This window comes from Bos javanicus, chromosome 21, assembly GCF_032452875.1.
Source record: "Bos javanicus breed banteng chromosome 21, ARS-OSU_banteng_1.0, whole genome shotgun sequence".
Taxonomy (NCBI): domain Eukaryota; kingdom Metazoa; phylum Chordata; class Mammalia; order Artiodactyla; family Bovidae; genus Bos; species Bos javanicus.
In genome coordinates, this window is record NC_083888.1 from 1,495,717 (window position 1) to 1,522,782 (window position 27,066).

Sequence of the window (27,066 nt, forward strand, 5' to 3'; positions counted from 1 at the left end):
TTTTTTAAGATAAGATAGAGGCTCGTTAGAAACTAAATTTGTTTGTGCAATTAATTCTGTTATTCACAACTTAAGAAAAACACAATCAGTGTCACAGCCTTTGGAAAATGAAAATAATACTTATATTTTGCTACATCTCCTCTTGTTTGGGGGGAAAGATACACATTTTTGAGGTCATCTTTATTTTCTCTGTGTTGTTAAGGTCAGAGCCATGTGAATTCTGAAGTTTAGTTCTTTAAACTTTAAAGTGTAAGTGTTGAGATACTGCAGGAACAGGAGAAAAAGACGAATAGGACATTGGTTTGTTGGAAATTCTGTGGTATAAATTTACAAATTGTAGAATGACTTGTTGCAATATGGGGTGCCAGTGCTTAGGAGATGAGGCAGTGTTCCTTGGGAAGCTATTTCATAGAGACTGGGATGTCATGGGGGCACAAATCAAAGTCCAAAAAGAAATGGCCAATAAGAAGAGTATCACTAAATGGAAAAACTCAACTTTAACGCAGAATTGATGACAGGTAACACCAAAAGAAATACTATAAATAGCAGGGAAAGGACCAATGAGGATCTTGGAGTTGAAGGTACAATCCCTAACTGCTATAGATTCAAGTGTCATAATGTTCTAATGAAATATTTTTCAAACTGTACTTTATGACCATATGGTGTAGATGATAAACTGTCTACTTCATATGAATATGTGTTCCATAATCAATTCACTTTTCTCCAGTTGTCTGTATTCATTCTAACCACTTTTCTAAAGACAGTACCTTGTGTCTTACAAATACTGTTCATTAGTAATTTTGAGCTAGTAGCTAAAATGTTGGCCAGAATGATAAGCAGAGTGAGTTGCAACAGAAAGTTTTGCCTGACTTTGCCATAGCAGTGGCTAAAGTACATTTTAAAAATTGGATAGTTTATAGCAAGAAATGTGTGTTACGCTATTCCAAAGTTTGCCATCTTATTTTCTGGTAGCTTGAGGGGAAATGAGCCTGTATAAGATATTCACAGCTGGGGCCCTGGAACAGAGAATACTGAAGGAAAAATCAGTCATAGTTAAGTTAAGGCTGCATCTGTCATGGCGGACTGCTGGACACAGAGCTGCTCAGCCTCTGGTTTTGACGGATGCAATTTGGGGGTGTTTGAATATGGTAAATCTCTTTAAGGATAATAAAACTAATGATGGTGAAGTGTTTATAATATTACTAAACTAATATGTGAATGAGGGAATGAATTAATAGGGTCAAAAGTAAAATACAGAAAGTTGGGATAAACATATAAGAATGACAGGATATAAAAACTCAACATTTGGCAATAATCACAATACTTGTTTCAACCAAGAAAATCAAAAGATGATAAAACTTGAGAAAATTTGAGGGAAACAATACATTTTAAAATATTTTTTAAAATATTTATTTTATTGAAGTATAGTTGATTTACAACTATAAGACTTTTAAGTCTGAAGTTTGGTCAAAATGATAGAATAAAAGAATACGTAGGGGAGAATATCTTGAAGCACATGGTTTCAGGTGTACGTGCTCAGGAAGTATGAAAGTGTAGAATAAGAGCATGAATACTTTGATACCAGTGGGTTTTATCTGTATCTGCATTTGAACCATTTATAATAGAACGTGTTTTTACTCACAGTTCCTTCACTTTGCTCGATTTTTCAAAGTTCAGCCATATTACAGCATGGATTGGAACTCCATTTCTATTTATGGGTGAGTAATACCCCATTTATAGATCACATTTTGCTTGCTTATTCATTCATCAATTTATGGCATTCTACTAACTTATTTCTGCTCTTTGGCTGTTTTGAATAATCTTGCTATAAATATTTATATGGAGATTTTTGTGTATATGTATATCTTTAGTTCTTTTAGGGATAAGAACATGAGAAGTTGCCTGACTAGGATTTTAAGATCGTACTTGGCTTCGTTTGAAGGTGTACAAGTCTGCACAGTGAACATTTGGTTGAATATTGGTGGAAACTCTTCCTGTAGAAATAAGTAAATTGAAAAACCAAAATAAACACAGTTGAAGCCCATTGCCTCATACCTGGTTCATTCAATTTGAATATATTTAATTTATATTGTTGTGCGTTTTTGCTTTTGTGTTCTTGTTTTAAATATTATGTAATCAATGTTGGTTTGCATACAAAGGATTTCATTGTCTTACAACATTAATTATGATGGAGAAAGGGCATCTTGAATAAGTGAATTAAATATTATTCAAGGATAGTAGGATCATTCAAATAGGTAGAATTCTGCCACGGAAATAAATTGATTTTACTCATAATGTTCATGAAGAACTAAAATGAAAAATTTTCTCTCACTGGTTTAATAGCTGGTGTAGCCTCCCTTACTCATTTTCATCTCCAGTTTTCCCATGTAAATTAAGTGGCTTAGTATGTTTCTAGGATTATGGACGCCTGTGTTATTTCTTGGTTATTTTCAGGATCTGTCCTTTCTTACAGGCGAACAGCAAAAGGTGTCTTTTTAAATGAATGTGTCTGGATCATGTATATATACATGGTGAAAAATCTGAAGAAAATGAGAAACAAAATGACTGTTGTTGAACAGTACTATATTCTCAAGGTCTTTTCCAGTCAGTCATCTCTTTGTACCAGGTGGCCGAGGTATTGGAGCTTCAGCTTTATCAACAGTGCTGCCAATGAATATTCAGGGTTGATTTCCTTTAGGATGGACTGGTTTGATCTCTTTGCAGTCCAAGGGACTTCTCCAACAGTACAGTTCAAAAGCATCAATTCTTCAGGTACTGAGATTCTTTATAGTATAACTCTCACATCCATACTTGACTACTGGAAGAACCGTAGCTTTGACCATACAAACCTTTGTTGGCAAAGTAATGTCTCTGCTTTTTAATATGCTGTCTAGGTTTGTAATAGTTCTCCTTCCAAGGAGCAAGCGTCTTTTTAATTTCATGGCTGCACTCACCATCTGTAGTGATTCTGGAGCCCAAGAAAATACTAGCGTGTGAGATGCGTGCAATTGTGCGTTAGTTTGAGCATTCTTTGGCATTGCCTTTCTTTGGGATTAGAATGAAAACTGACGTTTTCCAGTCCTGTGGCCACTGCTGAGTTTTCCAAATTGGCTGGCATGTTGAGTGCAGCACTTTCACAGCATCATCTTTCAGGATTTTAAATAGTTCAGCTGGAATTCCATCATCTCCACTAGCTTTGTTTGTATTGATATGTCCTAAGGTCCACTTCACTTCACACTCCAGGTTGTCCAGTTATAGGTGAGTGACTACACCATCATGGCTTTCTGAATCATTAACACATTTCTTACACAGTTCTTCTGTGTATTCTTATCACCTTTTCTTAATCTCTTCTGCTTCTCTTAGGTCTTTACTGTTTCTGTCCTTTATCATGTCCATTCTTACATAAAATGTTCCCTTGATGTCTCCAACAAGTATTTTCTTGAAAAGATCTATGGTCCTTTGCATTGTATTGTTTTCTTGTATTCTTTGCATTGTTCGTTTAAGATGGTCTTCTTATCTCTCCTTACTATTCTCTGAACTCTGCATTCAGCTGGGTATATCTCTTTCTCCCTTGCCTTTCACTTCTCTTATCCCCTTAGCTATTTGTAAAGCCTCCTCAGGCAATCAGTTTGCCGCCTTGCATCTTTTTCTTTGGGACAGCTTTGGTCACTGCCTCCTGTACAATGTTATGAACCTGCATGAATAGTTCTTCAGGAACTCTGTCTACCAGATCTAATTCCTTGAATCTTTAGTCACCTCCACTGTACAATCATAAAGTATTTGATTTAGGTCATACCTGAATGGCCTAGTGGTTTTCCCTACTTTCTTCAATTTAAGCCTGAATTTTGCAATAAGGAGCTCATGATCTGAGCCACAGTCAGCTACAGGTTTTGTTTTTACTGACTGTATAGAGCTTTTTCATCTATCACTGCAAAGAACATAGTCTGATTTCAGTATTGACTATCTGGTGATGTCCGCGTATAGAGTCATCTCTTGTGTTGCTGGAGAAAGGTGTGTGCTTTGAGGGCTACTCCATTTCTTCTAAGGAATTCTTGCCCACAGCAGTAGATTTAATGGTCATCTGAATTAAATTTGTCCATTCCCATCCATTTTAATTCACTGATTCCTAAAGATATCAATGTTTAATCTTGTCATCTTCTGCTTGACCATGTCCAATTTACCTTGATCCATGGACCTAACCTTTCAGGTTCCTGTGCAGTAATGCGTACCGCATCAGATATTACTTTGACCACCAGATATATCCACAACTGAGTATCATTTCTGCTTTCACCCAATTGCTTCATTCTTTCTGGAGTTATTAGTAATTGCCCTCTGCTCTTCCCCAGTACCATATTGGATACCTTCCAACTTGGAGGGCTCATCTCCTGGTGTCATATCTTTTTGCCTTTTCACACTGTCCATGTGGTTTTTCAGGCAAGAATAATGGTGTGGGTTGCCATTTCCTTCTCCAGGGGACCAGGTTTTGTCTTTTCAGTTCAGTTCAGTCACTCAGTCATGTCCAGCTCTTTGCGGCCCCATGAACTATAGGATGCCAGGCCTCCCTGTCCATCACCAACTCCGGAGTTCAATCAAACTCACGTCTGTCGAGTCAGTGGTGCCATCCAGCCATCTCATCCTCTGTCATCCCCTTCTCCTGCCCCCAATCCCGCCAGTATCAGCGTCTTTTTCATTGAGTCAACTCTTCGTAAGAGGTGGCCAAAGTACTGGAGTTTCAGCTTTAGCATCATTCCTTCCAAAGAACACCCAGGACTGATCTCCTTTAGAGTGGACTGGTTGGATCTCCTTGCAGTCCAAGGGACTCTCAAGAGTCTTATCCAATACCACAGTTCAAAAGCATCAATTCTTTGACGCTCAGCTTTCTTCACAGTCCAACTCACATCCATACGTGACTACATAGCCTTGACTAGACGAACCTTTGTTGACAAAGTAATGTCTCTGCTTTTGAATATGCTATCTAGGTTGGTCATAACTTTCCTTCCAGGGAGTAAGCATCTTTTAATTTCATGGCTGCAGTCATGATCTGCAGTGATTTTGGAGCCCCAAAAAATAGTCTGACGCTGTTTGCACTGTTTCCCCATCTATTTCCCATGAAGTGATGGGACCAGATGCCATGATCTTTGTTTTCTGAATGTTGAGCTTTAAGCCAACTCTTTCACTCTCCTCTTTCACTTTCATCAAGAGGCTTTTGAGTTCCTCTTCACTTTTCTGCCAAAAGGGTGATGTCATCTGCCTATCTGAGGTTATTGATATTTCTCCTGGCAATCTTGATTCCAGCTTGTGCTTCTTCCAGCCCAGCATTTCTCATGATGTACTCTGCATAAGTTAAATAAGTGGGTGACAATATACAGCCTTGATGTACTCCTTTTCCTATTTGGAACCAGTCTGTTGTTCCATGTCCAGTTCTAACTGTTGCTTCCTGACCTGCATATAGGTTTCTCAAGAGGGAGGTGGTCTGGTATTCCCATATCTTTGAGAATTTTCCACAGTTTATTGTGATCCACACAGTCAAACGCTTTGGCATAGTCCATAAAGCAGACATAGATGTTTTTCTGGAACTCTCTTGCTTTTTCCATGATCCAGTGAATGTTGGCAATTTGATCTCTGGTTCCTCTGCCTTTTCTAATACCAGCTTGAACATCAGGAAGTTCACGGTTCATGTATTGCTGAAGCCTGGCTTGGAGAATTTTGAGCATTACTTTACTAGCGTGTGAGATGCGTGCAATTGTGCAGTAGTTTGAGCATTCTTTGGCATTGCCTTTCTTTGGGATTAGAATGAAAACTGACGTTTTCCAGTCCTGTGGCCACTGCTGAGTTTTTCAAATTGGCTGGCATATTGAGTGCAGCACTTTCACAGCATCATCTTTCAGGATTTAAAATAGCTCAACTGGAATTCCATCACCTCCACTAGCTTTGTTCGTAGTGATCGTTTCTAAGGCCCACTTGACTTAACATTCCAGGATGTCTGGTTCTAGGTGAGCGATCACACAGGTTTTTTCTTTTACCGAATGCCATTTAAATGGAATCAAACATTACATAGTATCTAAGGTCTAGTTCCTTTTACCTTGCAATTTGAGTTCTCCAGTTTACTTGCACGCCTTTATCCTTCAGAAACCTGTGTTCTGTTATTGATGTACTACTCCTAAATTCCATGTTGATAAAAGACAGGCCAATATTACTCCATCTTAATTCCACTTAGGTCTTGCTGCTGCTACTGCTGCTAAGTCACTTCAGTCATGTCCGACTCTGTGCGACCCCATAGATGGCAGCCCACCAGGCTCCCCCATCCCTGGGATTCTCCAGGCAAGAACACTGGAGTGGGTTGCAATTTCCTTCTCCAATGCATGAAAGTGAAAAGTGAAAGTGAAATCACTCAGTCGTGTCCAACCCTCAGCGACCCCATGGACTGCAGCCTTCCAGGCTCCTCCATCCGTGGGACTTCCCAGGCAAGAGTACTGGAGTGGGGTGCCATTGCCTTCTCCAAGCCACTTAGGTCTTACCCCTCTCTAAAGTCTTTTTCCATTTGATTCTTTTTGTAAATAATTTCCATTTATCTTATGAAATGTCTCCTCTATTTTTCTATTCTTGCCATTGGTCCATTTGTTCAACATGTTTGTAATAGATTTTCAGAGTTCTTATCTCTTACTTCCAGAATATGGGTCTCACAACAAACATCCTTTTTATTTGACCCATCACAAGGCATTTCACAAAATCTTTATTTGGTGTAATATAACTTTAGAATTTCTCAGTTTAAAAGATAACTGCTATGTTACTAATTTACATAGAGTGGTAGAGAGGATTATTGACTATTTGCAGAATGAAGAGTTCAGAGAGGAAATAAATGAAGAAGTGAAATGACGAAGACGATAAAGGAGCAAGGAATTTTTATTTGGTGAGGACTAGAAATGCGAGGATGCCTGTACAATAAATAATTATTATAGAACCAATTGTTCTATTGATTTTTAAAATAATTTCTTGCATTTTTCTGATCTGATTTGTATCCTATGTGATGTTTTGTTGCAGGTCAAAGGCTAGAACAAGTTATCATACTTACAGGGAGGAAAGGTGAGCAGCTACTCTGGTGCTATTGAAATTTTGGTCTGTGTTCTGGCCAGTGGTGTCACAAATTCAAGGTTTGTGAGCTCATTTTTTCAGGTGACCAGGGTGCATATTTTTATGATGAATTTTCCCCCATAGGTATATCTACTTTGTTAATGGAATCTTCATTATTTTTCCCTCTATTAAAGAAAATAATTTGGTTAACATTTAAGAATCATTGATAGATTAACTTTTTATACTATTTTATTATGTGTGAAAATAACTTTTTAATGAAATTTAAATGTGCCAAAATATTTATCTTTTTGTTACTAGCATTTCAGAATTTAGATATTTCTACTCATATTTCCACTATAATCAAACCTTATTTGCTACTTAATTTACAAATGCTGCCCCACTATGGCTCAGATGAGAAAGAACCTTCCTGCTACACAGGAAACACAGATTTGACCCCTGGGTCAGGAAGATCCCCTGGAGAAGAGAATGACTACCCACTGCAGTATTCTTGCTTGGAGAATTCTGCGAACAGAGTAGCCTAGCGGGCTATAGTCCATGGGGTGTCAAAGAGTCAGACTCCACTGGGAAACTAACACTTTCACCTCACTACTCCTCGAAATTTTAGTTGACTTAGTTGTTTTGGATGTTCTCAATAGATTTTAATTTTATACAGAGAAATCCATGGTCGTGTGCCTTTTGTGCTATGAGGGTTCTATTGTTCAAATACTAAACAAATTGTATTCTGTATATGTATTGTTTTTTGTTAACAACACAGTACGTAAGCCTGAAGGAAATGAGCCTGGCTATGAAAATGCTTATTTGTTGGGAGGGTGCTTGTCTGGATCGATGATGAGAAAAACTGTCTGAGGATGCTGAGGGACTCATTCCAGATGTCAATCTGAGGTCCAGATAAATGCCCCTCTTACCGGACAAATAAGAACCTCAGAGCCTGGCTTTGACTACATAACACTGCTGTGAGCATGCCTTTTCTTTCTTCCAGAGCAAGTCATCCTATTCTACATACTCATGCCTCTTATGAGGCATGTAGATATGCTAAGTGACCCAAGACTTGCTTCATTTTGAACACAGTTGTAGACAGAACTTTTTAAAGGAATTGTTCTTGAGTAATAAATGAGGGGGGAAAAATGTTGAAGTAAGAAAGGGTTGAGCAACTGTAATGGGTACTGAAAGCATCATTTGTGGTTGGGCTGGAAGAAGGGAAGATTGCATGACTAATAAATTTTGACAATGAGTTTTGACAGTATTAGTGCTTTGTTATTTTTACTCTTGAATATTTTTGAGACTATGTCTTTTTTTTTCTTTTTGTTTGTTTTTATTTTTTTCTGCTACGCTTTTCTGAGGTAGAAGGACTGAAATGAGGGCCTCTACTTCAGAGAACAGGGGTGAGTAACTGTACCAGGATCCTTTAAAATTCATATGTCTTGTGCACTGTGCCACACCCTGAAGTCTTAAGTGTTCATCTGTTCAGTGGCTTACTGGATAATATCTTCATGATGTGTCCTTTTCTTTAGTGATTGCCTCTAGCCTCATTTCCAAATTTTAAGTTTTCTTTTATCTGAGTTTTGGGTAAATTGACAAATACAGAATCTTGGGAAATTGTTGTTTTATACATTTTCTTGTTGCCGTGAAATATCCTTTGGTGAAATTAAACTGTGCTTGGGAGTTTTCTTAACATATTATGGTTTCAGAATGTTGACCCCATGATTGAGATCATCATTGTTAGATCATTTGGGTCAGATCCGTAAGATCATTATGGGTTATTATTACTGTTCTTCTAAATGTTGAAAGTGAAAGGTGCTCAGTTGTGTCTGATTCTTTGTGACCCCACGGACTATACAGTCCATGGAATTCTCCAGGCCAGAATAATGGAGTGGGTAGCCTTTCCCTTCTCCAGGGGATCTTCCCAACTCAGAGATCAAACCCAGGTCTCCCACATTGCAGGCAGATTCTTTACCAGCTGAGCCACATTTGACTTTAATTAGGATTTTTACTTTTTCAATCTGAAAAATTCTACTTTATACTTTCCGAACTCTATCTAAGGCCATGAAGATTTTAAATGATAAAAAGCTTCATTTTTTTGTAAAAAAAAATTTCAATTTTCCATATTGCATTAATTTCACAAAACATACTAGGTTGGGTTAATCAAGTGTAGTAAAATTTCATATATTAAATAATTAATCATTATTTCTTGTTAAAATTGAAACATCCATCAGTTAAGAAAAATAGTCTATATTCCTTGGCATGATTACCTAGGGCCTGATGTTTAATACTTTTGAAATGAGTAAACTCTCTTTTTCTCTTGAGAAATATATTTTCACAGATTCTTTAATAGTTGTTTTGTTATTTTTATATTTATTTATTTATGTATTATAATTTATATATTCATTTTTCTACAAACTAGCAAGGTCATTCATTTCCTCTGGTCAGTTTAGCTAAAACATTTTGAATTTTGTTGAATTTTTCAAGAAATTGATTTTTGGTTTCATTGATTTTTATTTTTTATTCAGTTGCTTGTTTCAATCTTTAATCTGTATCATTTTTATACTAATCTTTCTTTTCTTTCTTTCTTGCTTTATGTTTGATTTTCTTTTCTTTTTCTAGCTTCTTAAGGTAGATTACTGATTTGAAATTTTTCTTTTTTAAATGTAAATCTCAACAGCTATAAAATTTTCTCCTCAAGTACTGCTTTTGGTATCTCATAAATTTTGGAATGTGTGTTAATTTTCATTCATCTCAAATAATTTAATAATTTTCCCTGAGAATGTCCTGCTTGATTCATTTTTATTAGGAACTTGTTTCTTAATTTCTACTTATGTGTGAAATCATCTAAATTTCTTTCTGTTACTGATTTCTAGTTTAATTCCATTGTGATCAGTGAACATAGTCTGTACAATTTCAGTGTTTTAAAATTTATTTAAACTTATTTTTGGTGTTATATCTGGTCTTTTATGGAGTATGTTCCTTATGCACTTGAGAAAAATGTATAATCATTTGATTTTAGGTGGAGTGTTCTGTGTAAGTCTGTTCACTGTAGTTGGTTATGGTTGTTCAAGTATTCTATTTCCATAATGATCGTTCTTCTAATTGTTCTATTGCTTATTAAAAGCAAAACATTAAAAGTATCCAAATACTGTAGAGTTGTTTGTTTCTTCAATTCTGTGCAATTTTGCTTCATATATTTTGGGACTTTGTTGTTAGGTGTGTAAATGTTTATCATTGCTTTATCTTCTTAATGTATTTGATTCTTTTATCAATATTTAATTGACCCATGTAACAATTTTTGTTTGAAGACAAAACAAAACTTTCAACTTTTGTCTGATATTGGTATAGTCACTCTAGCTGTCTTTTGGTTACATGTTATATGAAATATTTATTTCATGCTTTAATTTTTAACCAATCTGTGTCTTTGAATCTGAAGTATGTCTCTTGCAGATAACATATAGTTGGATCCTGTTTTTAATCCATTTTGCCAATCTCTGCCTTTCACTTACAAATTTTAAACCATCTCTGTTTAAAGTAATTACTGATAAGGGAGGACAACTGCTATTTTGCTGTTCATTTTTTCTGTATTTTTTTTTTTTGTCTTCAATATTGCATGTTTTCTGTGAAATAGATATTATTGAGAGTACCATTTTAAATTCTTTATTTCCTTGTTTTTACTATATATTTTTAAGTTATTTTCTTAGTCATTGCCCTGGGGATAACAATTAACTTCTTAATTTATAATAAAGTAGTTATGATTAATAACAATTTAATTTCAATAATACATAAAATTTTTGTGGCAACAAAAACATTGCTCCATTTCCCCTATACGTTGTGATTGTCACAAATTATGTCTTCATACTTATGCACTCATCACCACAGGCAGATGGTTTTTGTTTTATGCCTTTATTTAAACATCATATAGGAAAAGAGTTACAAAGATAATACTGGCTTTTATATTTGCCTTTACTGATGTTATTTATTTCTTGATGCAGATTTAAGTTATTGTATATTGTACATTCATTTAAGATTGATTCCCTTAGACATTTCTTATGGGGCAAATTTACTGTTAAAGAACATTCTCAGTCTTTGTTAATCTGAGAATGTCTTAATGTCTCCTTCATTTTTTTAGAGCATTATTATCAGATCAAGAATTCCCAGTTGAATAACTTTTTGTTTCAGAACTTTGAAAATGCCATCCTACTGCCTTCTGAAACCATGTGGTATGATGAGAAATCACTTGTTTTTCTGAAGATCACTTCTGCGTCTTCTCTATCACTGTTTGATCTTTCTATTTGAACAGTTTATGAATCTATTTGAATTTATCCTATATGGACTTCTTAGGTTTGTGACTTTTCATCAACTTCGGGCAGTTTTGTGCATTATTTCTTTTTTTTAAATTTTTTATAATCAAATGAATACTTTTTTTAAGTTTATGTACATTTCCTTTTTTTAATTTAAATTTATTTATTTTAATTGGAGGCTAATTACTTTACAGTATTGTGTTGGTTTTGCCATACATCAGCATGAATCCGCTACGGGTGTACAAATGTTCCCCATCCTGAACCCCCTCCCACCTCCCTCCCTGTACCTTCCCTCTGGGTCATCCCAGTGCACCAGCCCCAAGCATTCTGTATCCTGCACCAAACCTGGATTGGCGATTCATTTCTTATATGATATTATACATGTTTCAGTGCCATTCTCCCAAATCATCCCACCCTCTCCCTCTCCCACAGAGTCCAAAAGACTGTTCTATACATCTGTGTCTCTTTATAGTTTCTGCTCATTCCTTTCTTTTTCTCTGACTCTTGCTATGTGTATGTTAGTACACTGGCCTCATATTACTTTTAGGCTGTGTCTATTAAAAAACATGTATACCTGTGGCGGATTCATTTTGATATTTGGCAAAACTAATACAATTATGTAAAGTTTAAAAATAAAATTAAAAAAAATAATAAATCTTCTCTTCCTATAACTGGATAATTTGAACAATTATATTTTTTAGTTGTTTTTTTTTTTTTTTTTGGTCCAAATTTGTCATGCAGGCCTTTTTCTGAGTTTTTTAATACTTGTAATTATGCTTTCAACTCCAGAATTTCTACTTGATTTTGTTTGAAAATTTTCTGTCCGTTGATTGACATACCTATTTCATGAGATAGTGTTTGTTGGAATCATCTGGTTCTTAAAACTACTTTCTATTACCTTTTGCAGCATATTTAAAGTAACTGATCTAAAATATTTCTATGTTGAGTCCAGTGTCTTGACTTTGAGTTTCTATTGCTTGTTCTTAATTTTTCCTTCTTTGTGAGAGACGTGCATGTTTCTTTGAATGTCCAGTATTCTAGTACTTTTATGTTGAAAATTGGACATTATGCATATCATAATTTGGCAACTTTGGAAGTCAAACAATCCATTTTCCCTATATTTGTTGTCCTTGTTGATGAAGTTGTTTATAGTAGCGTTCATTGAAGATTTTTTCATTAGATTCAGTTCAGTTCAGTCACTTAGTTGTGTCTGATTCTTGGTGACCCCATGGACTGCAGCACGCAAGGCTTCTCTGTCTATCACCAACTCCCGGAGCTTACTCAAACTCATATCCATAGAGTCGGTTATGCCATCCAACCATCTCATCCTCTGTCGTCCCCTTCTCCGCCTGCCTTCAATCTTTCCCAGCATCAGGGTCTTTTCCAATGAATCAGTTCCTCACGTCAGGTGGCCAAAGGGTTGGAGTTTCAGCTTCAGCATCAGTTCTTCCAATGAATATTCAGGACCAATTTCCTTTAGGATTGACTGGTTTGATCTTCTTGCAGTCCAAGAGACTCTCAAGAGTTTTCTCCAACACCACAGTTCAAAAGTATCAATTCTGTCCATAATTCTTCAGGCACTCTGTCTATCAGATCTAATCCCTTGAATCTATTTGTCACTTCCATTGTATAATCATGAGATACTTGATTTAGGTCATACCTGAATGGCCTAGTGGTTTTCTCTACTTTCTTCAGTTAAGTCTAAAGTTTGCAATGAGTTCATTTTCTTTCTTTCTTTCTTTCTTTTTTGAGTTCATTTTCTGTGACAGTCAGCTCCCGGTCTTGTTTTTGCTGACTGTCTAGAGCTTCTCCAACTTCGCCTGCAAAGAATGCAATCAGTCTTATTTCAGATTTGACAGTCTGGAGTTGTCCATGTGTAGAGTCTTCTCTTGTGTTATTGGAAGAGGGTGTTTGCTATGAGCATTGTGTTCTCTTGGCAAAACTGTGTTAGCCTTTGCCCTGCTTCATTTTGTACTACAAGACCAAACTTGCCTGTTATTCCAGGTGTCTCTTGACTTCCTTCTTTTGCACTCCAGTCCCCTATGATGAAAAGGACATCTTTTTTTGGTGTCCTTTTAGTTCTAGAAGGTGTTGTGAGTCTTCATAGAACCATTCAACTTCATCTTCCTTGGCATTTGTGATTTAGGCATAGACTTGGATTAGTGTGCTATTGAATGGTTTGCCTTACAATGAACTGAGATCATTGTGTTGTTTTTGAGATTGCACCCACGTACTGCATTTTGATTTCTTTTATTGACCATGAGGGCTATTCCATTTTTTCTAAGGGATTCTTGCCCAGAGTAGTAGATATAATGGTCATCTGTATTATTCACCCATTCCCATCCATTTTAGTTCACTGATTGCTAAAATGTTGATGTTCATTCTTAACTATCTCCTGTTTGACCAATTCCAATTTACTTTGATTTGTGGATCTAACATTCCAGGTTCCTTTACAATATTGTTCTTTACAGCATTGGACTTTACTTTCACCACCAGACACATCCACAATTAGATGTTTCCATTGTGGGTCAGCCTTTTCATTCCTTTGGAGCTATTTCTCCACTATTCTACAGTAGCATATTGGGCACCTACTGACTTGGAGAGTTCATTTTTCAGTGTCATACCTTTTCCCCTTTTCCTGTTGTTCACTGGATTCTAAACACAAGAAGCCAAAGGAGTTTATAATTTTTTTCTCCAGTGGACCACATTTTGTCGGAACTGGCCACCATGACCCATCCATCTTGGGTGGCCCTACAAGGCATGGCTCATAGTTTCACTGAATTAGACAAGACTGTGATACATGTGATCAATTTGGTTAGTTTTATGTGATAATGGTTTTCTTTCTATCTGCTCTATGATGGATGAAAGTAAGCGGCTTGTGGAAGCTTCCTGATAGGTGGGACCAACTATGGGGAAAACGGTGTCTATGGGGAAAACTGGGTCTAGCTCTGGTACCGTGCACAGTAAAACAGTGACAGATTCCACTTCCTTGGGCTCCAAATCACTGTGGCTGGTGACTGAAGCCATGAAATTACAAGGTGCTTGCTCCTTGGAAGAAAAGCTATGACAAAATTAGACAGCATACTAATGATTAGAGACATCATTTGCTGACAAAGGTCCATATATTCAAAGCAATAGTTTTTCTAGTAGTCGTGTATGGATGTGAGACTAGGACCATAAAGAAGGATGAGCATTGAAGATTTGATGCTTTTGTACCATGGTATCAGAAAATACTCTTAAGAGTGCCTCAGACTACAAGGAAAAACCAGTGAATCCTAAAGGAAATCAATCCTGAATATTCACTGAAAGGTCTGATGCCTAAGCTGAAGCTCCAGTAATTTGGCCACCTAATGAGAAGAGCCGACACAATGGAATAGACCCTGTTCTGGGAAACATTGAAGGCAGGAGGAGAAGGGGACAAAAGATGATGAGATGGTTGGATGGCATCACTATCTCAATGGACAAGGATTTGAGAAAACTACAGGAGATGATGAAGGACAGAGAAACCTAGTATATAGCATTTCATGGGGTCACAAAGAGCCAGACATGACTGAGTGACTGGAGAGGAGGCCAGCGTGGCTGCAGGTAGTAGAAGTCAGATCCCAGCCACACAGGTGGGATCTGGTTTGGGTAGGTGTATTTTTGACGCAGTTCCTGCTCTGAGTGCCGTAGTTGGGGCTGTGTTGATGTCGAGGTCGAAGTGAGGAAGCTTCTGTGGTTTCTAATTGGAACCTATCTGAGGACCCCGCCATTGCAGCCCTTTGATTTGGTGAGAGTCCTGAGTGCCTGGTGGGTTGCAGTGGTTGTGGAGGCCTGGTGGACTAAAGCCAGGGAACAACAGCAGTAGGACTTCATGGAGATGGCATGTGTATTCAGATACCAGGGCCTTTGCATGGGGACTCTGAGACACAGAGATACCCGTAAGGAGTTCCAGAGGACATTCAGCCCCACAAATCCCCCACCAGCCATGCACGCTCAGTCAGACACCCACAGGTACTTGAACCTAATTTCCTGCACTCTGTTGACAGATGTGTATCCAGTCGTATGTGAGGGATCAATACAGTTGGGTAGCAGATACAGGCCTTCCCCCCCATGAAGCAAACGCATCGATGTTGCCCAGTGAGAGACTGGGTACACATGTGAAGCCTGCCTGTGCTTTCTGTCCCCTTGACAGGTGAAGTTGCCAGGCATGACTGTCCGTCACCCAGGAGACAAAGCCCCACCCATAAAGTGGTGACTCGAGGCGCAAGGGAGTCCAGCGAGAAGTGTGGCGGGCCCAGGTTGCTGCCAGTTCTTTTAGGATCACCGAGCAGGGTACGCCTTCCCCTGCCCCAAGATGTGTCATGGATTTCGGCTTTCCTGGGACTACCTGAGTGGCTGTAAGTATGGGGGGACCGTTCCTCTTGCTGAGAAGCCTGGGGGCTCTGAGTTCCCCTGGGTTCTGGGGGACTCCCAGGTCACTGGCTCCTCCTGGGAGCGGCCCTACCTGCCCTGCAGAGGTGGGCAGCGAGCCAGCATGTGCTCGGATCGATGATGACACCCTCACATGCATTCCTTGGAAAATCTGAACAAAATGAGTGAAAACTCACTACCGTCTCCTCATCGAAACTGAGGTCCAGCACGTTGCTGCCCATGGGGCTACGGGAGGGGCTAGTTAGCATGAGGGCCAGCTACATCTGTGTCACACACATGCACACACCACCCTGGTCACCACCATTTGTGAGGCTCCCATCTGAGGGTGGGCTGTGGACAGGCATTTGAGTGGACTTCAGAGTGCCAGGTCCTTGGTAATGACCGTGAGGGGCAGAGGAGACTGCCAGCTTGGCAACTGGTGGTAGGAGTTGCAGTAGATACTGGCCTAGGCCCATAGAGCTCTTGGCTAGAACAGGTGTGTTTCGCCCCAGTTCCTGCTGCGAGTGCAGTAGTTGGCAGCTGTGCTGATGTGGAAGCCAAAGCAAGGAAGCTACAGTGGTTTCTTGATTGCAGCCCCAGGCCAGATCTGAGGCCCTCGCCATTGCGGCCCTTTGGGTTTTTAAGATTCTTGAGGGCATGATAGGATCCTTGAGGGTGTGGTTGACTGCAGCAGTTGCAGCGACCTGGTGGACTAGTGGCATTGACGAAAGGCAGTAGGCCTCATTTCTGCAGTTAGCAACTCCTATATTGCATCTCTTGGCACAGTGCTTGATCTGTGGAGACCACCGTGGAGTGTGGTGAGGTACCAGCTCTGCATTCCTCCTGTGGGTTAGCCAGAGTACCTAGGAAAAGCGTACAGCAGGTGAGGAAATTTGCAGTGTAATTTCCTGGGATGAACTGTCGCCCTGAGGCTGCAGGCACTGTCTTTGTGTTTCCAAGGATACCTTGGTCCCCTTGAAGGTGCCCTTGGCTCCCTGCAAAAGAGAGGGCCTGCTGGTCCTCAGGAGACTTTTGTGGCCTTGGTGGCCTGATACCTGAAGAGGGATACTCAAGGGTATCTTGCAGGGGCCTTGAAGAGTTCCATGTACTGAAGCCTGCCTGCCAACCAGTCTGGGTAGAACTGAGGTCTGCATACATGCCTATTGGTCCCTTTGGCTCTTGGGCATAAAATTTTCAAGGTGTAAGAATTCCTAAGGGATGGGGCAAGATGGACAGCCTGGGTGGGACTCAGGTGTTTTCCATGCTGCAGAGAAGTATCATCCACTGAGGCATGGTTGTGGTAGAGGTTGGCCTTGGTTGGCATGCCAAGCCTGCCTCCATGGTATAGCCAGTGGCTGCCCTGGCACGGTTTCAGGAAACCTTGCACAGCAAAGCTCTTCTCCTGACAGTTCTTCTCAGGTCTTGGAAGCAGCCTTGGTGTCCTGGGTGGACTTGGTAGTTTTGCTGTGGTGGAGAAGAGGTGCTGGGCAGAATCGTGTGGGTCAACTAATCAAGGCCTTACTTCTGTGGGTCTTTCTGGGTGTTGATTGTCCCTTGTTTGAGCAGGGCACCTTGAGGATTCTGATGGGGTTGAGAAGCCCTGGGGGCAGGAGAAGTTCAGTTTGAACCAGGCCCTGGACTAGGGGAGCTTTTCCTCAGGTGTGGTCAGTACCCAGGGCCCTGCAGGATGTGGATTTGAGCATAATCTGACTGCTAAAGGGTCCCAGTTTCTGTGAGAGTGACTCCTGAACCCTGGTACCTGAAAATGACTACCTCCCCAATCTTCACTTTCCAGTGGAGCACCAGAGAGTGATTGGACACAGTCAGCCAGACAAGTTTCATGCCCTGAGTTATTTTAGCATTTTGAGGGTGTGGTGGGCCTTTTCTGCTCCGGGGCCAAGTTCATGAAATTGCCTGTCTTCTCAGGAAACTTCATTTGTACCTTGAGGAGCTGGGACTTGTGAGAAAGGACAACTAATTGTAGTAGTACTGGCATGGCCTCAGGATATGTGGCAGTTCCACAGAGGCTCCGCTTGCTGATTTTGAGCAGTCAGGTTCCTGTGCTTTGGTCAGAGGGCGTGGGTTTTGGAAGCGCATGCCCTATGTGAACAGCCCCTCGGGGTGAAAGTTTGCATGGGGCTTATGGAAGGTGTCAGGTGTGATCTGCCGTATTGTGGGAAGGCTAGACATCAGGGCTCTGTGGAGAAGGCATACCTTTTCAGGTAATGAGGCCTTTACAGAGGGGCTCAGCCTTTACAAGGAGACAGCCAGGAGTTCCAGATGCATGCCCAGAATCCTGAAAGCTCATCTTTGTACACTGGAACGCACACACTCAGCCCAATATCAAGCCTTTCACCACAAACACTCAGCCAAACAGACACACACATAATACATCCTAACTTTCTACAGTCTGCTGACGCGTATGTATCCACTGGTATATAAGGGATTGAGGCAGTTAGAAAGCAAATGAAGGCCTTCAACCAGGGAACTATCAGCATGGATGTTATTCAGAGAGAACAGGATGCACATCTAAAGCATGCCTGTGCTTTTCAGTTTTCAGGAACAGTTGCCGGGTATGACTGTCCACCACCCAGGAAAAGAGGCCATGTGTGGTATGCATTGACTCGAGGTGCAAGGGAGTCTTGTCAGAAGTGTGGCAGGTCCAAGTTGCTGCCACAGCTTTTTTGATCACTTTGGAGGCTACACTTTCCCCCTTTTGGATTAAGGGTTCCATGGGTTCCATGGGATTGCCTGAGTAGTTGTAAATGTGGATGGACTGATCCTCTTACTGAGAAGCCTGGGGGCTTTGAATCGCCTAGCTGCTAGAGGACTCCCAGGTTCACTGGCTCCTCCTGGGAGCTGTGCTGCCTGCCCTACTGAGGTGTACAATGAGCCACCTGAAGCTTCTCGAGGAAAGTACCCTTGTTCCTGAAGGAAGGGGGACTTGTGGGCAAGGACACCTCAGCTGTAGTAGAAGCTGGCATGGTCTCAGGGTAGGTGGCAGTCACACAGATGCTCTGCAGGGCGACCTTGAGCAGTCAGGTCCATGTGCTTTGATCAGAGGGTGGGTGTCATGGGGATCAGGAGCCCAGAGCCTATTTCAGCAGGCCCTCTGGATGAATATTGCATGGGGCTTGTTGAAGGCGGCATGCTTCATCTGCCATTTTGTGTGATGGCAGGGGGTTAGGGCTCTGTGGAGAAGTCATGCTTATTCAGGCACTGAGGCCTTTGCAAAGGGGCTCTGACACACAGAGACCTCCAGGAGTTCCAGAGGCACACCCAGAATCCTGAGAGTATATCTTCGTTGGTAGACCAGAACACATGCACTCAGCCCCACATTGAATCCCCTGGCCACACATGGCTTTCAGAGAGACAGACGCCCACAGGCACTTGAAACTAATTTCCTATGCTCCTGGTGACAGATAGGTGTCCAGTCATATGTAAGGGATCAAGACAGTTGGGGCTCAGATCCAGAACTTCCCCCAGAGAACCATGGGCATCAGTATTGTTCAGCGAGAACGAGGCAACAGATCTGAAGCCTGCCTGTGCTTTCTGTCCCCTTGTCAGGTGACGTTGCCAGGTTTGACTGCCTGTCACCCAGGATACAAAGCCCTGCCCGTGAGGTGGTGATTCAAGGTGCAAAGGAGTCCAAAAGAAGTGTGGAGGGCCCAGGTTGCTACCTCTACTCTTTGGATCACGAGCATGGAATGCCTTCGGCTGCCCCAAGATATGTCATGGATTTACAGTTTCCTGGGACTGCCTGAGTAGCTGTAAGTTTACATGGACTGTTCTAGCTGAGAAGCCTAGGAGCTCTGAGTTCCCCCAGCTGCTCGGGGACTCCCAGGTCACTTGCTTCTTCTGGGAGCTGGCCTTCCTTCCTGGCTAAAGTGTACAGCAAACCAGCAGGTGCTCAGATCGATGATGGCACCCTCACATGTATTCCCTGGAAAATCTAAACAAAATGAGTGAGAAATTGATATCATCTCCTCATCGAAACAAGGTCTAGCATGTTGTCTCCTCTGGGGCTAAGGGCAGGACTAGTTAGAAGTGCGGGCAGCTTCAGTTGTGTCACACACATGCATAGAGCACTGGGGTCACCACCACTTTCGAGGCTCCTGTCAGAGGGTGGGCATGTACAGATGTTTGAGCAGTCTTCTTGGAATGAGAGCTTCATGGTGAATGCCACTGAGGAACAGAAGAGGCTTGTCCAATGGCGATAGTAGTCACAGTAGATCCTGGCCTAGTCCCATTGAGCTCTTGACTTGAAAAGGCACATTTCATCCTGGTTCCTGCTATGAGTGCACTAGTTGGGGCTGTGCTGATGTGGAAGCTGAAGCAAGGAAACTTCTATGATTTCTGATTGGAGCCCCAGGTCAGATCTGAGGCCCTTGCCATTGCAGCCCTTTGGGTTGGTGAGATTCCTGAGTGGCCTGTGTACTGTAACGGTTGCAGGGACCTCGTGGAACGTTGGCAGGGGTGAAAGGAAATAGACCTAGTTTCTTGGCAGTTCCTGTATTGCAACTCCTGTCACAGTGTTGAGTCTTGCAGGACACTGTGGACTGTGAGGTGATCCTAGCCATACATTCCTCCTGTGGGTTGGCCAGAGGCCCAGAGAAGAATGGTTGTGCAGGTGAGGAAAGGTGCAGTCTGATTTCCTGGGACAATCTGTCCCCTGAGATTCAGGCACTGTTTTTGTGTTTGCAATAATATGTACTGTGGTCCTTTTGGAGCTGCTCGTGGCTGGGTGCAGATGACAGGGCATTGCTGTGGCTTGGGAGGCTCGGTAATAGTGACCTTTGTGGCCTTGCTGGCCTGATGCCAAAAAAAGGTCTTTCAAACTGTATCTTTGGTGCCTTGAAGAGTTGCAGTAACGAGCCTAGGAGCCAGCCTTCTGGGTGGTAATACAGTATGTGCACATGCCCCTCAGCCCCCCTTTAGCCCTTGGGACTGGAATTTTCAAGGTGTGTGAGTTCCTGAAGAATGGGGCCAACAAGACGGCCCGGATCCCACCCAGGTGTTCACGACCCTGGCAGTGACATATCACCCTTGGAAGACCATGGTTGTGGTAGAGATCCGGCATTGGTTGGCATACCAGGCTGCTTCAGTGTAGTAGCCATTGGCTCCCCTGACATGAAGGTGGGAAACCTGGCAAATCCAAGGTCTTCCCCTGCCTGTTTTTCTGGAGTCTTCCTGGAAGCAGCCTTAGTGATCTGTGAGCGCTTGGTGGTCTTGCGTGATGGAGACAAGCTGCCAGGCGGAATGGCATGGTGTTGCCATAATCCAAGCCACCTTCTTCCTGTGGATCTTGCTGAGTGCTGATTGTCTCTGTGTGAGTAGAGCCCCTGGAGGCTTCTGATGTGGGTGAGTCACCCTTGGGGGCAGGAGGAGTTCAATTTCAACCAAGTCTTGCATTATGGGAGCTTTCTCTAGGGTGTGGTTGGTGCCCAGGGCCCTGCAGGCTGTGGATCTGAGCATAATCTGGCCAGGAAAGGGGCCCCATTTCTGTGGGAGTGACCCCTGGATCCTGGTACCTGAGGATGACCACCTCTTGTCTTACACTTTCCAGCAGAGCCCCAGAGATTGACTGGACTAATTGCACAGGAAGAGGCACATGCCCTGTATTCTGTTGCTCTGCAAGGGTATGGTGGGGTGTATCTGGCCCAAGGCCAAGTTAACTACACTCTAGGCCTTCAGAAAGTATCCTTGTTCAGGGAGGAGGTGGGACTTGCGGCAAGAACACCTGAGCTGTTATCATAGCTGGGGTAGTCTCAGGGTAAGGGACATTCACACAGATGCTCCACAAGGGGACTTTACGTGGTCAGGTTCCTGTGCTTTGGTCAGACGCCATGGGTCATGTAGATCAGGAGCCCAGTGTAACCCCTCAGTGTCAACCCCTCAGTGTAATTTTGCACAGTGTTTTGTCGGAGGGTGGGAGTTCAGGTCTCCATGGAGAAGACGTGCATGTTCAGACACCAAGGCCTTTGCACAGGGGCTCTGAAACACGGAAATACATGGAAAGAGTTCCAGAGGGACCCAGAATCCTGAGAGCACATCCTTGTTGGTACACTAGAACACGAGTACTCAGACCCACATCTAGTCTCCCCACACGCTTGCACACTCAGTCAGACAGACATCCACGGTCACATGAACCTAACTTTCTGCACTCGTGCCAACACATAGGTATCCAGTCGTACGTAAGGGATACTACAGTTGGGAAGCAGAAAAGGCCTTCCCTCAGGGAACCGTGGGCATCGATATTGCTTAGTGAGAAGCTGGGTACACATCTGAAGCCTGCCTGTACTTTCTGTTCCTTTGTCAGGTGAAGTTTCCAAGTACGAGTGTCCGTCACTCAGGAAACGGAGCCCCGCTCATGAGATGTTGACTCGAGGTGTTGGGAAGTCCGGTGAGAAGTGTGGTGGGCCCAGGTTGCTGCCACTGCTGTTTGGATCATCGAGCATGGTACGCCTTCCCCTGCCCCAAGATGTGTCATGGATTTTGGCTTTCCTGGGACTGCCTAAGTGGCTGTATGTATGGAGGGACCGTTCCTCTTGCTGAGAAGACTGGGAGCTCTGAGTTCCCCCAACTGCTGGAGGACTCCCAGGTCACTGGCTCTTCCTGGGAGTGGCCCTGCCTGCCCTGCAGAGGTGGGCAGCGAGCCAGCACGTGCTCGGATCGATGATGACACCCTCACATGCATTCCTTGGAAAATCTGAACAAAATGAGTGAGAACTCACTACCGTCTCCTCATCGAAACTGAGGTCCAGCACGTTGCCTCCCTTGGGGTTAAGGGCGGGACTGGTTAGCAGTGAAGGCATCTCCGACTGTGTCACACACATGCATGGAAGAGCCAGATCACTACCATTTGTGAGGCTCCTGTCTGAGGGTGGGCCGTGTACAGATGCTGGAGTGGCTCTTGGAATGCGAGATCTGTGGTGAAGGGCACTGGAGCATAGAGGCATCTGGCTTGTCCAGTGGTGGCAGGAGTCAACAGTAGATCCTGGCTGAGCTCTTGAGCTGTTCACTCGAAAAGGTTCGTTTCCTCCCAGTTCATGCTGCGATTGCGCTCATTGGGGCAGTGGTGATTTGAAATCTGAAGCGAGGAAGCTTCTGTGGTTTCTTATCAGAGCCCCAGGTCAGATCTGAGGCCTTCGCCATTGCGGCCCTTGGGTTAATGAGATTCCTGGGTGCCCTGTGGGCTGCAGCGGTTGCAAGGACCTAGGGGAATGGTGTCAGGGGCAAAAGGCAATAGGCCTCGTTTCTGCCCTTGGCATTTCCTGTATTGCAACTGCTATCACAGTCCTTGAGTCTTGGAGGCTGCCATGGACTGTGCTGTGGTTCTAGGCTTGCATTCCTCCTGCGATTGACCTGAGGCCTAGAGCAGAATGGTTGTGCAAGTGAGGAAAGGTGCAGTGTGATTTCCTGGGAAGCTTTCTCCCCTGAGGCTGCAGGCACTCTCGTTTTTTTCAGTGATACATACTGTTATCCTTTTGGAGCTGGCCTAGGCTGGGTACAGAGAGGAGGGCATTGCTGGTGCCTGGGAGGCTCAGTGATAGGTGACCTTTGTGGCCTTGGTGGCCTGCTGCCAGAAAAAGGACTCTACAAGCTTATCTTTGGTGCCTTGAAGAATTGCAGTAACAGAGGCCAAGGAACCAGCCCTGTCAGCAGTAATGAGGTGTGTGCACATGCCCCTTGGCCCTCCTGTGGTCCTTGGGTCTGTAATTTGCCAAGTGCATGAGTTCCTAGGATGGAGCCAGCCAGACAGCCCAGATGGCACTCAGGTGTTCACCACCTGGGCAGTGAAGTAGCTGCCTTTGAGCCCTGTGGTTGTGGTAGATATTGGCATTGGTTGACATACCAAGGCTGCCTCAGTGTAGTAGCCAGTGGCTCCCCTGGCACTATGGTGGTGAAATGCTATTGCTGAGTCGTGAATGACACCAGGATTCTTGGCCTTCCAGAGGAGAGGAATTCAGTCCAGGCCAGGTGATGAAGCTTAATCGCTTAGAGTTTTTCTGTGATAAAGTTTTATTAAAGTATAAAAGAGAGAGCAAAACTTCTGATATAGACATCGAAATGAGTAGAAAGAGTGCCCCCCTTCTAGTCTTTAGCAGGAAATTATATATCTAATAGCAGGCTGCTAATTAGAGAAAAGGAAATATCTCAAAACTCAGAGAACACCACCAGGCCCCTCACCCACAACTTGCACCTTGAAGGAACCTTGGCACAATGTGAGTCAGCATGGGCCATAAAAGGATTGTCATGAATTTTGAAGAAAGGCAGGTTTCCAAGGAAATACATAGTCTTATTAATGTAGATTACATGCATGTATGCATGCTAAGTCACTTCAGAAGTGTCTGACTCTGTGCGACCCTATGGACAGCAGCCCCCCAGGCTCCTCTGTCCACAGGATTCTCTAGGCAAGAATACTGGAGTGGGTTGCCATTTCCTTCTCCTAATTTAGATTAGAAGAACAATTATATGAGTAAAACATACTCATTTGCTGAGCCATTATAGGTTCTGAATCTTAGGAGGAACTGACTTAAAGACACTTCAGTTCACTTCAGTTCAGTCACTCAGGCATGTCCAACTCTATGACCCAATGGACTGCAGCACGCCAGGCCTCCCTGTCCGTGACCAACTCCTGGAGTTTACTCAAACTCATGTCCATTGAGTCAGTGATGCCATCCCATCCTCTGTCGTCCCCTTCTTCTCCTACCTTCAATCTTTCCCAGCTTCAGGGTCTTTTCAAAGGATTCAGTGCTTCACTTCAGGTGGCCAAAGTATTGGAGTTTCAGCTTCAGCATCAGTCCTTGCAATGAATATTCAGGCCTGATTTCCTTTAGGATGGACTGGTTTGATCTCCTTACTGTCCAAGGGACTCTCAAGGGTCTTCTCCAACAGCACAGTTTAAAAGCATCAATTCTTTGGGGCTCAGCTTTCTTTATAGTCCAACTCTCACATCCATACATGACTATTGGAAAAAACATAGCTTTGACTAGATGGACCTTTGTTGGCAAAGTAATGTCTCTTGTTTTTTATAAGCTGTCTAAGTTGGTCATAAATTTTCTTCCAAGAAGCAAGTGTCTTTTAATTTGATGGCTGCAGTCACCATCTGCAGTTATTTTGGGCCCCTCCCAAGAAAAGTCTGTCACCATTTCCCCATCTATTTCCCATGAAGTGATGGGACCAGATGCCATGATATTAATTTTCTGAATGTTGAGTTTGAAGCCAACTTTTTCACTCTCTTCTTTCACTTTGATCAAGAGGCTCTTTAGGTCTTCTTAGCTTTCTGCCATCAGGGTGGTATTATTTGCATATTTGAGATTATTGATATTTCTCCTGGCAATCTTGATTCCTGCTTGTGCTTCACCCAGTCCAGCATTTCTCATGATGTACTCTGCATGTAAGTTAAATAAGTAGGGTGACAATATGCAGCTTTGACATACTCCTTTTCTGATTTGGAACTAGTCTGTTCCATGCCGAGTTCTAACAGTTGCTTCTTGACCTACATACAGATTTCTCAAGAAGCAGGTCAGGTGGTCTGGTATTCTCATCTCTTGAAGAATTTTCCAGAGTTTGTTGGGATCCACACAGTAAAACACTTTGGCATAGTCAATAAAGCAGAAGTAGATGTTTTTTGGGAACTCTTTTGCTTTTTTGATGATCCAACGAATGTTGCCAATTTGATTTCTAGTTCCTATGCCTTTTCTAAATGCAGCTTAAGTTCACACTTCTCATACTGTTGAAGCCTGGCTTGGAGAATTTTGAGCATTACTTTGCTAGCGTGTGAGATGAGTGCAATTGTGTGGTAGTTTGAGCATTCTTTGACATTGCCTTTCTTTGGGATTGGAATGAAAACTGACCTTTTCCAGTCCTGTGGCCGCTGCTAAGCTGTCCAGATTTGCTGGCATATTGAGTGCAGCACTTTCACAGCATCATCTTTCAGGATTTGAAATAGCTCAACTGGAATTCCATCACCTCCACTAGCTTTGTTCATAGTGATGCTTCCTAAGGCCCCCCTTGACTTTGAATTCCAGGATGTCTGGCTCTAGGTGAGTGATCACACCATTATAATTATCCAGGTCATGAAGATCTCTTTTATATAGTTCTTCTGTGTATTCTTGTCACCTCTTCTTAATATCTTCTGCTTCTGTTAAGTCTATACCATTTTTGTTCTTTATTGTGTTCATCTTTGCAAGAAATGTTCCCTTGGTATCTCTAATTTTCTTGAACAGGTCTCTAGTCTTTCACATTCTATTGTTTTACTCTATTTCCCTCTATTTCTTTGCACTGATCACTGAGGAAGGCTTTCTTATCTCTCCTTGCTATTCTTCGGAAATCTGCATCTAAATGAGTATATCTTTACTTTTCTCCTTTGCCTTTCACTTCTGTTCTTTCCACAGCTATTTGTAAGACCTTCTCAGACCACCATTTTGCCTTTTTGCATTTCTTTTTCTTGGGGATGGTCTTGATCACTGCCTCCTGTACAATGAAATGAACCTCTGTCCATAGTTCTTCAGGCACTCTGTCTATCAGATTTAATCCCTTGAATCTATTTGTTACTTCTACTGTATAGTTGTAAGGGATTTGATTTAGGTCATACCTGAGTGGTCTAGTTGTTTTCCATACTTTATTCAATTTAAGTCTGAATTTGGCAATAAGGAGTTCATGATTTGAGCCACAATCAGCTCCCACTCTTGATTTTGCTGACTATATAGAGATTCTCCATCTTTGGCTGCAAAAAATATAATCAATCTAATTTCAGTATTGACCATCTGGTGATGGCCATGTGAAGACAGACAGAATGGAGAATAAATACATAGTTCATTAACATAGCTTAAGAAAAATGTTTCCACGAGTAATGCCCTTTAGTTAGCTCAAAGTTTGAGGAAAGTTAAGTTCATGTGGAACCAGTTATTGTCATGGCAACATAGAATTTCAAAAGAAACCTTTTAATTTTGTGTAGAGAAGGGAAAAAAATATGACATCTGTAGTTTGTTTCTTCCTGGTACTTAGTAGAGAGATAAAAAGTGTCTGACACTTGCAGCCTATTTCCTCCATTTGGGGACCCCTAGCCTTCCTGTCTTTTCTTGCTTAGGGAAAGGGGCATTGTTTTCATTACATAACTGCTTCCAAGCTGATAAGAAGCGTCATCCCTAAATTGGAGAGTCAACATATTCTGCTAACCCTCATATTGAGGGTTTGTGATCCAGGGGCCCCAAGTAGTAGTTGCAGGAAGCTGCTGCAGTTGCAGGAGTTTGAGCAACCGTTTGTAACTTAAAAGCCTTCATGCAGCTAG

At 42.3% G+C, this 27,066-nt stretch overlaps 2 long non-coding RNA genes and 4 other non-coding genes across 32 annotated transcripts in view; all 6 read left to right on the forward strand.

Annotated features, from left to right (window-relative positions):
* Nucleotides 1–2,044, forward strand: part of LOC133234067 (uncharacterized) — a 29,460-nt gene extending 27,416 nt beyond the window's left edge. Inside the window, exons 2-3 of the long non-coding RNA XR_009731984.1 lie at nucleotides 1,645–1,718; nucleotides 1,872–2,044. This is a non-coding gene — a long non-coding RNA (uncharacterized LOC133234067). The remainder of the gene's footprint in view (nucleotides 1–1,644; nucleotides 1,719–1,871) is intronic.
* A 4,851-nt stretch (nucleotides 2,045–6,895) lies between these two features.
* Nucleotides 6,896–27,066, forward strand: part of LOC133234066 (uncharacterized) — a 79,198-nt gene continuing 59,027 nt past the window's right edge. For 10 of the 27 annotated variants that reach the window (XR_009731975.1, XR_009731977.1, XR_009731978.1 and 7 more), the window contains exons 1-4: nucleotides 7,822–8,045; nucleotides 8,437–8,474; nucleotides 15,553–15,757; nucleotides 22,090–22,229. This is a non-coding gene — a long non-coding RNA (uncharacterized LOC133234066). Of the gene's footprint in view, nucleotides 6,911–7,041; nucleotides 7,084–7,819; nucleotides 8,046–8,436; nucleotides 8,475–15,552; nucleotides 15,758–19,337; nucleotides 19,541–22,089; nucleotides 22,230–22,420; nucleotides 22,801–27,066 lie in introns of those variants that run through there. The other 17 variants (XR_009731961.1, XR_009731963.1, XR_009731964.1 and 14 more) reach the window with 9 other exon arrangements.
* On the forward strand, nucleotides 7,912–7,978 carry LOC133234836 (small nucleolar RNA SNORD109A). Its single transcript, XR_009732332.1, has one exon. It is a non-coding gene; the product is annotated as a small nucleolar RNA SNORD109A (small nucleolar RNA).
* On the forward strand, nucleotides 15,903–15,995 carry LOC133234737 (small nucleolar RNA SNORD116). Its single transcript, XR_009732245.1, has one exon. It is a non-coding gene; the product is annotated as a small nucleolar RNA SNORD116 (small nucleolar RNA).
* LOC133234772 (small nucleolar RNA SNORD116) lies at nucleotides 19,683–19,774 on the forward strand. Its single transcript, XR_009732279.1, has one exon. It is a non-coding gene; the product is annotated as a small nucleolar RNA SNORD116 (small nucleolar RNA).
* LOC133234738 (small nucleolar RNA SNORD116) lies at nucleotides 22,440–22,532 on the forward strand. Its single transcript, XR_009732246.1, has one exon. It is a non-coding gene; the product is annotated as a small nucleolar RNA SNORD116 (small nucleolar RNA).